At 47.8% G+C, this 12221-nt stretch overlaps 1 long non-coding RNA gene across 1 annotated transcript in view; it reads left to right on the top strand.

Annotated features, from left to right (window-relative positions):
• The window catches only part of LOC146854859 (uncharacterized), a 272491-nt gene that overhangs the window by 24837 nt on the left and 235433 nt on the right, over positions 1 to 12221 (top strand). Inside the window, exon 2 of the long non-coding RNA XR_014980759.1 lies at positions 9435 to 9494. This is a non-coding gene — a long non-coding RNA (uncharacterized LOC146854859). The remainder of the gene's footprint in view (positions 1 to 9434; positions 9495 to 12221) is intronic.

Raw genomic sequence — 12221 nt, 5'->3', positions numbered from 1 at the left:
AGGGCGGGACCAGGAAGGGGGGTGGTTACACCCCCAATTCTTTGTCCAGCTCGCCCCAGGCCCGGGACTGGTGTGCCCCAGGACCGGATTGAACTGGCATATGCACCGAGGCTCCTTGTGAGCCACAGGCATGTCTGGTTTCTTTCAAGCCCTACCTGACCAATACACAAAATCCTGTCTGGGGTGGTGCACGCACCTCCCCTGGCAGGAAACCCTTTGTCCACACCTCCCAAGCTGGAAGGACTCCCAGCAGCAGGAGGGCAGACTTGTGTCTGTGGTGGCAGCATCCATTTTGTGGAGCTGAGGCTATGTCTGATTTTACCCGGGTTTCAGGTACTGTACATGTCGTGTCCCTCTAGAAGGGTGGAATGCTAACCCCGTCGCCAGAATTGGCGAGGGGTTAGTATTCCAATTCGTATGACACCTTACTCGACATGTTTTGATAAAGCCAAACCAAAGATAGCATTTAACCGCGAGGTTCATAATGCACTTAAGAGTATATGGTATGACAATATCTGGAAACAGTAGAAGGAAGTTGTTCCGACCACTGCAGACAGGCTCAGCTCATGCCAGAGCACCATCTCACATGGAACCAAGCACTCTGCCTTCAGGATTGTTAAGGCCTGCCATAGGAGTGACTTATAGGTTAACATGTGTCCCATTTAAGGTTAGGTATAGGTATACTACACCTAAGTAAGAGGTGGTTACACCAACTTACCCCAGCTGAGTGATCAGCCAGTTGTGTCAAATTTGTTAGGCCAGGCCAGGGGTGGCACAATACATGCTTCAGCCCCTGGTAGGCCTTAGATACACCAATGCCCTGGGTACCTAGTGTACACTGGTACAGGGGCTCACAGGGTGATCCACTTCCAATTGGTTATGCACCTAGGGTGCATAGTGTAAATTTAGTAGAGAGAACAGCAGGCTGGGGGTCTGATTGGCAGGCCCACAGCCTCAATATGTCAAAAACCAGTGAAGCAAAAAGCAAACATTTGTGGTGACCATAGGATAGCAGACCCTACTCTCCTACACAACCCCCCCCCCAAACGCAGGGACATTAAACTAGCCTTGACCAGTCTCGTCTTCATGTCCTAAGTGGAAGTACCTGGAGAGACCATCTGCATTCCCATGGTCAGCACCTGGCCGGTGCTCCACTGTAAAGTCCATCCCCTGTAGGGAAATGGACCACCTAAGCAGTTTGGGGTTTTCACCCTTCATCTGATTTAGCCACAAGAGGGGCTTATGGTCGGTCTGAATCTTGAAGTGAGTGCCAAACAAGTATGGCCTCAGCTTCTTCAGGGCCCACACCACAGCAAAGGCCTCCCTCTCAATAGCTGACCAATTCTTCTCTCTGGGGGTCAACCTTCTGCTAATAAAAGCAATGGGTTGGTCTTGACCATCTACATTAAGTTGTGACAGCACAGCTCCCACACCCAACTCAGAAGCATCTGTTTGGACAATAAACTATTTGGAGTAGTCAGGACTTTTCAGGATAGGTGCAGAGCACATGGCCTCCTTCAGGTCATCAAATGCCTTTTGACAGCTTACTGTCCACTGAACCTTTTTGGGCATCTTCTTGGATGTCAGATCATTAGGAGGAGTCACAATGGACCCATAGTTCTTAACAAACTTCCTGTAGTACCCAGTCAAGCCCAAGAAAGCTCGAACTTGAGTCTGGGTGGTTGGAGGAGACCAGTCCTTGATGGATTGTATCTTACTCTCCAGTGGTTGAACTTGGCCTCCACCTACAAGGTGGCCCAAATATACAACCTTACTCTGCCCTATCTGGCACTTAGTAGCCTTGATAGTGAGGCCTGCCCTTTGCAGGGCCTCAAGAGCCTTCTTCAGGTGGATCAGGTGATCCTCCCAGGTGGAGCTAAAGACAGCAATGTCATCAAGATATGCTGCACAAAAGTCGTCCAACCCAGTAAGGACTTGGTTCACCAGCCTTTGGAAGGTGGCAGGTGCATTCTTCAGACCAAAGGGCATCACCACAAATTGGTAGTGCCCACCTGGGGTTGAGAATGCTGTTTTGGCATTAGACTCCTCAGCTAATCTGATTTGCCAATAGCCAGCTGTTAAGTCAAATGTGCTCAAAAACTTAGCAGAAGCTAGTTTGTCTATGAGCTCATCTGCCCTTGGAATAGGGTGTGCATCTGTCCTGGTGACAGCATTGAGTCCTCTGTAATCCACACAGAACCTCATCTCTCTCTTGCCATCTTTGGTGTGAGGTTTGGGGACCAGAACCACTGGGCTAGCCCAGGGGCTCTCTGAGGGTTCAATGACACCTAATTCCAGCATTTTATGTACCTCAGCCTTTATACAGTCCCTGACGTGGTCAGGTTGTCTGTAAAGCTTGTTCTTTACAGGCAGACTGTCACCAGTGTCCACCACATGGGTACACCAGTCAGTTTGGCTAGGTATTAGGGAAAACAGATGTTGAAATGATTGTAGAACTTGTCTACATTCAGTCTGCTGATGGGCAGTGAGGTTGCCTCCAAGGGTCACTCCGTCAACTGAGCCATCTTCAGGGTTCTGAGACAACAGGTCTGGGAGAGGGTCACTCTCTTCCTCCTGTCCCTCATCTGTAGCCATGAGCAAGCCCATGTCTGCCCTGTCAACATATGCTTTTAACCTGTTAACATGGAGTACACTGTGGGGACTCCTGGGAGTTCCTAGGTCCACCAAGTAGGTAACCTCTCCCTTCTTTTCCAGGATTGTATGGGGTCCAGACCATTTGTCTTGGAGTGCTGCTGGGGCCCCTGGCTCCAACACCCATACCTTCTGTCCTGGCTGAAACTCAACCAAGACAGCCTTTTGGTCATGCCAAGCTTTCTGTAAGGCCTGGCTTGCCTCAAGGTTTTTGGATGCCTTCTCCATATACTCAGCCATCCTGGAGCGGGGACCAAGTACATAGTCCACTATGTCCTGTTTAGGCTTTTTGAGAGGTAACTCCCATCCTTCCTTCACTAAACACAGTGGGCCTCTTACAGGGTGCCCAAACAACAATTCAAAGGGGCTGTAGCCAACCCCCTTTTGTGGGACCTCTCTGTAAGCAAACAGAAGGCAGGGTAGAAGGATGTCCCATTTTCGCCTGAGCTTTTCAGGTAATCCTTTGATCATACCCTTTAGGGTCTTGTTGAATCTCTCAAAAAGCCCATTGCATTGTGGGTGATAAGGGGTGGTGAACTTGTAGTTGACACCACATTCCTTCCACATAGCTGTCAAGTATCCTGACATGAAGTTGGTACCTCTGTCAGAAACTACCTCCTTAGGAAACCCCACTCTGGAGAATACTCCCAGCAGGGCCCTGGCCACAACAGGAGCTGTAGTGGTCCTAAGGGGAATTGCCTCTGGATACCTGGTGGCATGATCCACTACCACCAGTATAAATCTGTGCCCAGATGCAGTGGGAGGATCCATGGGACCCACTATATCTATTCCCACTCTTTCAAAGGGGACCCCCACCACAGGTAGTGGTATGAGGGGGGCCTTTGTTGTGCCACCTGATTTGCCACTGGCTTGGCAGGTCACACAGGAGCGACAAAACTCCTTGGTATCTTCATTCATGTGAGGCCAGTGAAAGTGAGGGACAAGTCTGTCCCAAGTCTTGTTCTGGCCTAGGTGTCCTGCTAAAGGAATATCATGGGCCAAGGTAAGAAGGAAGCCCCTAAATTGCAGAGGTATAACCAACCTCCTGGTAGCACCAGGCTTGGGGTCTCTAGCCTCTGAATAAAGGAGCCCTTCATCCCAATACACTTTATGGGTACCTTGAGCATTCCCAGCAGCCTCAGCAGCAGCCAGCTGTCTGAGGGGTTCAAGAGAGGGACAGGATAACTGAGCCTGCCTCAAGTCAGCCCTTGAAGGTCCCCCTGTCCCCAGAAACTCAACCTGATCAGGTTCAAGCTCTTCAGGGACAGTTCCTTCAGGGTCCTCTAGATCAGCTTCCTGGGAAGGTTGATCATCACTCTGAGGCAGGGGGGAAGGCACAGCCTTGACCCTCCTGTTCTTCTTCTTGGTAGGTGCTTGGTCCATTGTTCCAGGATCCAAGACCTGAGGTTCAGTAAGGCACTTTTTGGCCTGTGACCTGGTCACAGCAAGGACATGTGGTGATATACCTAACATCTCTGCATGTGTCCTGTACTCCACTTCAGACCATAGAGAACTCTCTAGGTCATTGCCCAACAAACATTCTACTGGGAGGTCTGCACTAACCACAACCCTTTTGAGGCCAGTTACCCCTCCCCATGAGAAGTTAACAACTGCCACACTATGTGAAGTAGTGGCATTGCTGGCATTGGTCACCAGGTAATTCTCACCTGGTATGAACTGTCCAGGGTCCACAAAGCCTGGTGTCACCATAGTGACACTGGCACATGTGTCCCTGTAGGCTTGAGCCACTTTTTCATTAATTAAAGGAGTCTGTCTGTACTTGCCCAGGTTACTGGGGCTCACAGTCAGGGACAAATCAATGTCCCCATCACAGATCAAGACTGCCTGTGTCAGGGTTCTGTCTAAGTCAGAATCTCCTTCAGTTCCCATAGTGATTCCCACTACACCCTTTGTCTGGGGACCAACACTGCTAACAGTAGTACTGGGAGCAGGTGCCTTAGGGGCAACAGTGTTGGGGGCTCCACCCTTCTTACAATCACTAGTCCAGTGAGTTGTATTCGTGCAATGATTGCACCAGGGTTTCTTTTGACCTTCTTTCTTCTTTCCCTTGGATTGTTGTTGGGACCCACCCTCCTTAGCAGTAGTTTGGGGCCCTGTTGAAGACTTCTGGTCTTTAGATTTCTGATCTCCACCCTTCTGGTCTGTTTTCTTCTGATCACCCCCTTGGCCCTGGTTCTGGTTCTTTTGCTTAACCCTGGTTCTGACCCATTTGTCTGCCTTCTTTCCCAATTCTTGGGGAGAGGTCAGATCAGAGTCAACCAAGTGTTGATGCAGTTGCTGGTTTTGACAGTTATTTAAAATCTGTTCTCTCATCATCAAATTGTACAATCCTGTATAATCAGATACCTTACTTCCCAGCAACCAACCCTCCAAAGCCTTAGTGGCACATTCAATGTATTCAGACCAGTCCTGATTCTGTGTCTTCTGGGTGTCTCTGAACATTAACCTGTACTGTTCAGTGGTTAAGCCTAACCCATCAACTAGGACACTCTTCAGGACTCTGTAATTTCTGACATCCTCCTCCCTAACAGTGAGGAGTCTGTCTCTGCCTCTTCCTTCAAAGGAGAGCCAGAGGATTGCTGCCCACTGGTCTTCAGGAACCTGCTGTACTTTGCAGGCTCTCTCAAGAGCAGTCATCCATTTGTGGATGTCATCCCCACTTTTGTAGGGGGGCACAACCTTGGACAGGTTCCTATTATCAAAGACCCTATCTTTGTCCCTAGGGACAATGCTGCCACCAGTGGGTATAGACCCACTCTCTCTAGGTTGCCTAGCCTTGTTCAGTTTCTCTTCCATCAGGGCTACTTCTAGCTCCTGCTTCCTGATCCTCAGCTGAGCTTCCTGCATTCTGGCCTCATGTTCCCTCCTCTGAGGGGTGGTCATCCTTCTCCTGGAGTGACCTTGAGAGCCTCTAGAGGTATGAGAAGCATTAGATTCACCTGAGTGATTCCTTTGCCTCCCAGACCCCTGGTTAAGTCCACTAGGGAGATCCAATGGGGTGATCCCATTGTCAGTCCCCAGTAGCCTTAAGTTAGCTGGGCCACGTATAACACTTGGCACTGGGCTAGTTCTCCCTTCATCCTCACTACTTTCTGTATCCTCACCACTTTCCTCCTCTGTAGTATGATTCTCATCTAAGGGATGGCTATTGGAAAGGGGTACTTCAGTAGCATCTTCAGAAGGGGGGCCTCCTGTTCCTGTCCCTAAGGGGCCTAACTGGGAGGCTTTCCTGAGAGCTTTCTGATCTTCATCAGCCTGTAAAAGCTCCCTGAGTTCAGCAGAAGTAGGATTCTTGGGCTGTTTAAGGCCCCTGATATTTGCCAACTGCCTGAGCTCATTTTGATTAAGGGTAGCAAAGATGGATGGTGCCCTCTGGGGGTCACTCTCAACAGAGATGGGTACAGTGGACCCCTCTGCCCCAGCCATTGCTCTTAAGTGTGGGTGGATGTGTTGCAATCTACCTACACTTGGGTTTACCTACTAAACCTATCTAGTAGTTGTAGTCAGGGTGTGCTACTCCCTTTGCTCTACAACAACTAAGTTCAGTAGAACTTAAGTATATCTAATCTTGTTTTATATGTACCTATAGGTACCTTTGTGATCTTTCAATTGGTAACCAAGAGATTACAATGGTAAAACACAGCAAGCTCAAATCCAACCGCTGCTCACCAATGTGAGAAGTTCGCCTGGTATATGATGTTCACTAGTTAAAGTGACCACCTTGTACCATGCCAAGCAACCCTTATGGTGTGGTTGTAAGTCAACCTTTTCGGACTAGCTGCCCTAGTGGTAGCGTAGGCTAAGCAGTCTTTGAGGCTAAACTCGTGAAGCGTGTTAAGCCAGCTGTTTTACCAAATGTAACCCCCTTTTATACCAATGAAAGGACACCACACAGATATATATTGAAAATACATATGTATTTATTTCTCAAAGTAACCCCTAGACTCTTTATGAGCACAGGAGCACAAATCGTCAAACAAGATTACAGTAGAATACACAGAAGTTGCACTTTATATGGATAGGCCCTGGTGGCCGCTCAAACCATATACTAAAATAGTGGTATAAGTACCACGAACAGAAAAGGGAAAAGGCCTAGGGCCTCTAGAATCGCTGGGCCTACAAGGAGCTAACTTCAGTTAGTGACCAGGAGGTCCACGGGTTGCGTGTGCAGAGCAAATAGTCACACGCGTGCTCCCATAGGTTTTCAATGGGTGCGTAAAAGTTACAAAATTACTGCAAAGAGGATCTTCCGGATGGACTATGAACTCAAGATTGGAAACACAGACACTAGAGATGTTACTCTACACTTGGGCACCGGAGTGCCAGCTTTACCTCACTCACAGGAAGCGGGTGCATAGGCCTCGAAGTGCGTCGGGTTTCTTCTATCTGTTCAATGGAGCCTGTGGACAAAGATGCTGCAGGCGGTCGGTCCGGAAGGGATGCGGTGGATCCAAGAGTGGATCGGAGTTGTAGAAGACCTGTAAGCAGAGGGGACAGTGTTCACAGTCACTAGCCAGTGACCAGCGTGGCACCAGGTGGGTACCAGGCGATGTCGGGTGCAAACAGGAAGAAAGGTGTAGCTTGTCTCTGCAGCCACGTGGTCCCTGAAGGTCGACGACGTCCAGGAGTTGGTTCACGAGCTGTCCCACGCAGGCTCTCGCTGTCGGCGGTGTTGGCGACTTGGTTGAAGCAAACAAGCCTTGGCAAAAGCAATTGTTGTGGAAAACGAAATAAGCTGATGGTTCTGACCAGCAAGGTCAGAGGGACTGCTCCTTTGAAGGGGAGCAAGGGCCAGTCTGGAGCAACCAGACCAGCGGTGTATTTCTTGAGGTTCATCGCCAAGATGGCCACTAGCCAGCGGGCCAGCAACCGGTTAGGCGCGTCGAGTGGCAAAATGCAGAAGGGCCCCACGCAGATCGTGGAGATGCTGGAGGGCTCACCTTTGGTGCAGATGCTGCTCGGGTGTTGGGCTTCTCAGATCCCAAAGCACAACTTGGAGGGAGCCTCGGTTGTTGCGCTTGCAGCTTGTCGTGGTCGTTTCAAGATGGCTGGCTCCACGTGTCTCGGTGCCTCCACGGGTCTCCTCTTTTCAGGGACTGTGGATCGGGCGGTGGGAGGTCTGGAGGTCCAGGTCTTGTCAGTCTCTGGGCTCGGGCTCCGGCGGGAGGCGGCGGCAAAGCAGACATTGATTCGCTGGATGGTGCTTGCGTTAGCAAGGTGGTCACTCCCTGACCACAGGGGAGATTTCCTTCAGTCTTCTGTGCAGCAGAATGTCGAAGTTCCCGTCTTCTTCTTAGTTTCAAGTTGATTCCAGGATGTCTGAAGTCTTAGGACACAGCTCCTACCTTTAAGCGGATTCTAGGGGCCGGACTACCTGCTAGGTCCCTCCCTAAGGGTGGGACCAGGAAGGGGGGTGGTTACACCCCCAATCCTTTGTCCAGCTCGCCCCAGGCCCGGGACTGGTGTGCCCCAGGACCGGATTGAACTGGCATATGCACCGAGGCTCCTTGTGAGCCACAGGCATGTCTGGTTTCTTTCAAGCCCTACCTGACCAATACACAAAATCCTGTCTGGGGTGGTGCACGCACCTCCCCTGGCAGGAAACCCTTTGTCCACACCTCCCAAGCTGGAAGGACTCCCAGCAGCAGGAGGGCAGACTTGTGTCTGTGGTGGCAGCATCCATTTTGTGGAGCTGAGGCTATGTCTGATTTTACCCGGGTTTCAGGTACTGTACATGTCGTGTCCCTCTAGAAGGGTGGAATGCTAACCCCGTCGCCAGAATTGGCGAGGGGTTAGTATTCCAATTCGTATGACACCTTACTCGACATGTTTTGATAAAGCCAAACCAAAGATAGCATTTAACCGCGAGGTTCATAATGCACTTAAGAGTATATGGTATGACGATATCTGGAAACAGTAGAAGGAAGTTGTTCCGACCACTGCAGACAGGCTCAGCTCATGCCAGAGCACCATCTCACATGGAACCAAGCACTCTGCCTTCAGGATTGTAAAGGCCTGCCATAGGAGTGACTTATAGGTTAACATGTGTCCCATTTAAGGTTAGGTATAGGTATACTACACCTAAGTAAGAGGTGGTTACACCAACTTACCCCAGCTGAGTGATCAGCCAGTTGTGTCAAATTTGTTAGGCCAGGGGTGGCACAATACATGCTTCAGCCCCTGGTAGGCCTTAGATACACCAATGCCCTGGGTACCTAGTGTACACTGGTACAGGGGCTCACAGGGTGATCCACTTCCAATTGGTTATGCACCTAGGGTGCATAGTGTAAATTTAGTAGAGAGAACAGCAGGCTGGGGGTCTGATTGGCAGGCCCACAGCCTCAATATGTCAAAAACCAGTGAAGCAAAAAGCAAAAATTTGGGGTGACCATAGGATAGCAGACCCTACTCTCCTACATACGGTAACAAACAAGTAATTATTCAACATGATTGATTTACATCACAAAGTTTGTAGTTTTCACCATAATACAAACATTAGCCCTTAGCGACTTAGTTGTATCAGGCAAATGTAACTTGTAACAATGTTTCTTTTGCAGAATCAGAGACACTTGAGAACGTTTGTTGTATGTAGTAATTGCTACTTGTAAATGAGTTCTGACCTCTCTCTTTTTGAAGAACTGCAACGCCAGAACATGCATAGTTTCTAGATTAACCAGGTAAGTTTTAACTAACGAGCGCTAGTGCATTACTGCCTTGTACGGTTCCAAAGGTGATTCCTGAGTCTCGTTTTGTTTTCCTAGGTATACGACGATAGACCGCAGGTTTACAGAAGATGGAGAACTGGCAGAGTTCTCCTTCAGGTAAGGTTCCGAATAGCAAGGGCTTGTGTATGGATTAAATAGCCAGCCACACCTGACCTCAACCAAAACTAGCGCCTCCCAACCACAGCTAAAGAACAGCCAAGAAATTGCAATTTCTGATATGATTTCGAATATAAGGACTGTCACTTGACCACTTGTCAGGAGTGGTCCTTCGCCCAAATTATTGCCTTTAATTCTGCCACAGACAGTCACACCTGCTGCCAGCACACTTCGCACTTAGCAGCTGATATATCTCATCTGAAGACTGAAGCTGAACAAAAGCCAAGTCCCGGAGAAAGACCAACTGACTGCTACCGCAGGGGGCATTTGTCCTTTATGGGGGAACACTGTCTTCATGCCTCCACTCATAAAGACAGCCTTTGCTGTCAACAAGGTATGCAGTGCGTCTTTTTTTCCTAAGAAACTCTAGACTGGCAGTTGCTCTGCCTTTCATGCTCTCATTTTATTCGTATTATTATTAAGCTGTCTCCGTGCTGTTTTTATGATATTCTGTGTAGTTGTTTTAGATGTACTGAGAAACAGATTGTTCCTGTAGTACTCAATACTTTTAACTGAAAAGAGTTCATTCTTCTGAGTACAGTGTGTGTGATACTGTGAATAACAAAATAAGGTTTGTTGCTGTTTCCGCGGTGCCCCTGATCGCGTCATGGGCTTGTTAGTAACCCAGAAGCAATGCTTCTATCTCAATTACACATTGAATACTGTTTTACGGGCTACAATAACCGGTCTTTCCCATTCATCGCTGATGCATCGAACCAAGTTCACCCGGGTCACCCGTGGGTGTGAAAATGAGGCATAATCATGGCTTTTTTCAATGAGCATGGAACCGTGCTGGTTGCCACAGAAAGATTACGTGTTAGAAAGAATGGGCTTATTTTAGTAATGGCTAACAGCAAGATGTTGTAGTAGTATGGGGAAGGCTCCAATGAGGAGCCAGATTTGGTAGCATGTATAACCTCTATGATCTTATCCTCTGACAGGGATGAAAATCCTATCAGGGAAAGAAGCAAACTCAGAAAGAGATAAAAAGCTGTAGCTTTCAGAGGAGGTGAAAAAGTCCATATTGATTCTTTTTTCTCTTACTAATGTTGCCAGGTTGTCAAAGACTGCGTGGAAGAGATCATTTTGCCAGCCTCATGACTGCTAAGTTGTTTTGCTAAAGCAAATAGTTCACAAGTAGTATTTTATCCTTCGTTATCATTAAGGCCCTAGCAACTTTAATTGTACATAATCATTAATAGCAATCTAGCATTGGGCTTTAGCTTCTACATCATCATTTTTCATCCACTGATGCTCCCACTTTTCTACAATGTTATTTTGTCTCTTTGAGATTATTCAACACCCACGGAGCTGAGGGGTTTAGCTTTTCAGTTTGCTCACTTGCACTGGGGTAATGGTGTCTAACCCTGTATTCATACAGCAATTAAAGTTATTCCCTAGGATGTTAATACCATTATAACTAATGGCATGTTCTGACTATGTGCTTGTTCAAAATTAGTCTAGTTAGCTTTAGTCCATGGACGAATTTTGTGCGCCAGGTTTTAATTTCTTAGTCCCCAAAAAGAGATTGATATAAAATGCTACCACTGCATGATCTGACCAAGTCAATGGCATCGATTATTCATGTTTGATAACCTCATGATTAACAAACACTGGGTCAAGAATGTGATCTTCTAAATGGGTGGTGTATTTTACCAGTTGCTTAAAGCCAAGCAGAGTCAGGGAGGTTAAGAGTATAAGAGTTGGCGAGATCATCTAGATAAAAGTTAAAATCACCCAACACTGAAAAGGTGGTATACAATTTTAGGAAAAACAGTGGTAGAAGAGAGCAGACTGCATTGCTAAATTAAGTTCTTGTGGATGGGGGTGATAAATGAGAGCCCCAGGGAAAGAGTTGGTAAACATCATTCCCTCAGAGTAAGGGAGGTTGTCTTCTAGTATTCTACAATAATGTTAGGAAGAGCCACCTGCTTTATTAATGTGTTTGCATCGTATAATAAGATAGCGGACATAGCAGATGCTGTATCAGGACCTTCAGCTGCTTGTCTCCAGGTTTCCATTTTGAAGAGTAAATTTGGCTTATAGGTATCAATAAAGTTTAAAAAAAAGCTAGTTTGTACTTAGGGAGGATCTTGCATTGATGAGTAAGCCAGAAACCGATCTATGTAAAGGTGGTAATTAGTTAGATAATCTGCAGGTTCAAGGCTGGGGGTGTGAGGCTGAAGCCCAAAGATATTCTATTTCAAAATAGAATCTATGGTTAAACTAATCAGATTATGTAGAGCTTTTTGCCTAATTGTAGACTCTAAACTCTATAGCTAGTCACCCGAGTATGTTAAACATTGGGTAGCATGCAGACGAGAAAGATAAGAATCCCTGGCGCAAGGCGTGATCGGATATAGATGGACTTGCCTTTGGGCTCTCCTTCGGCTAGCATAGTGACCACACCGCCATCCGCTCCACTCAACACGCATGCACAGACGTCACCCAAGGATTACACTGACACATTTGTTATGGGTGAAGAACTGCTGCAGGTTTATTTCATACAACATAAGTATGACGATAGAGTGGGTTATCTTACTGGCGATCCAGGGCAAGCAGCCCCTCGCTGCTCCGCCTGCCTTACGAGCCAGCACGCACGGTGGGTCGATGCCCGGCAGCGCGGCACATACTTTTCAGATCCTCCTTTGGATCACGTGATCTGTC

This window comes from Triturus cristatus, chromosome 4_1, assembly GCF_964204655.1.
Source record: "Triturus cristatus chromosome 4_1, aTriCri1.1, whole genome shotgun sequence".
NCBI classification, from domain to species: Eukaryota; Metazoa; Chordata; class Amphibia; order Caudata; family Salamandridae; genus Triturus; species Triturus cristatus.
Note: the sequence above shows the minus strand (reverse complement) of the source record. Positions and strands in the feature narration are given on the sequence as shown.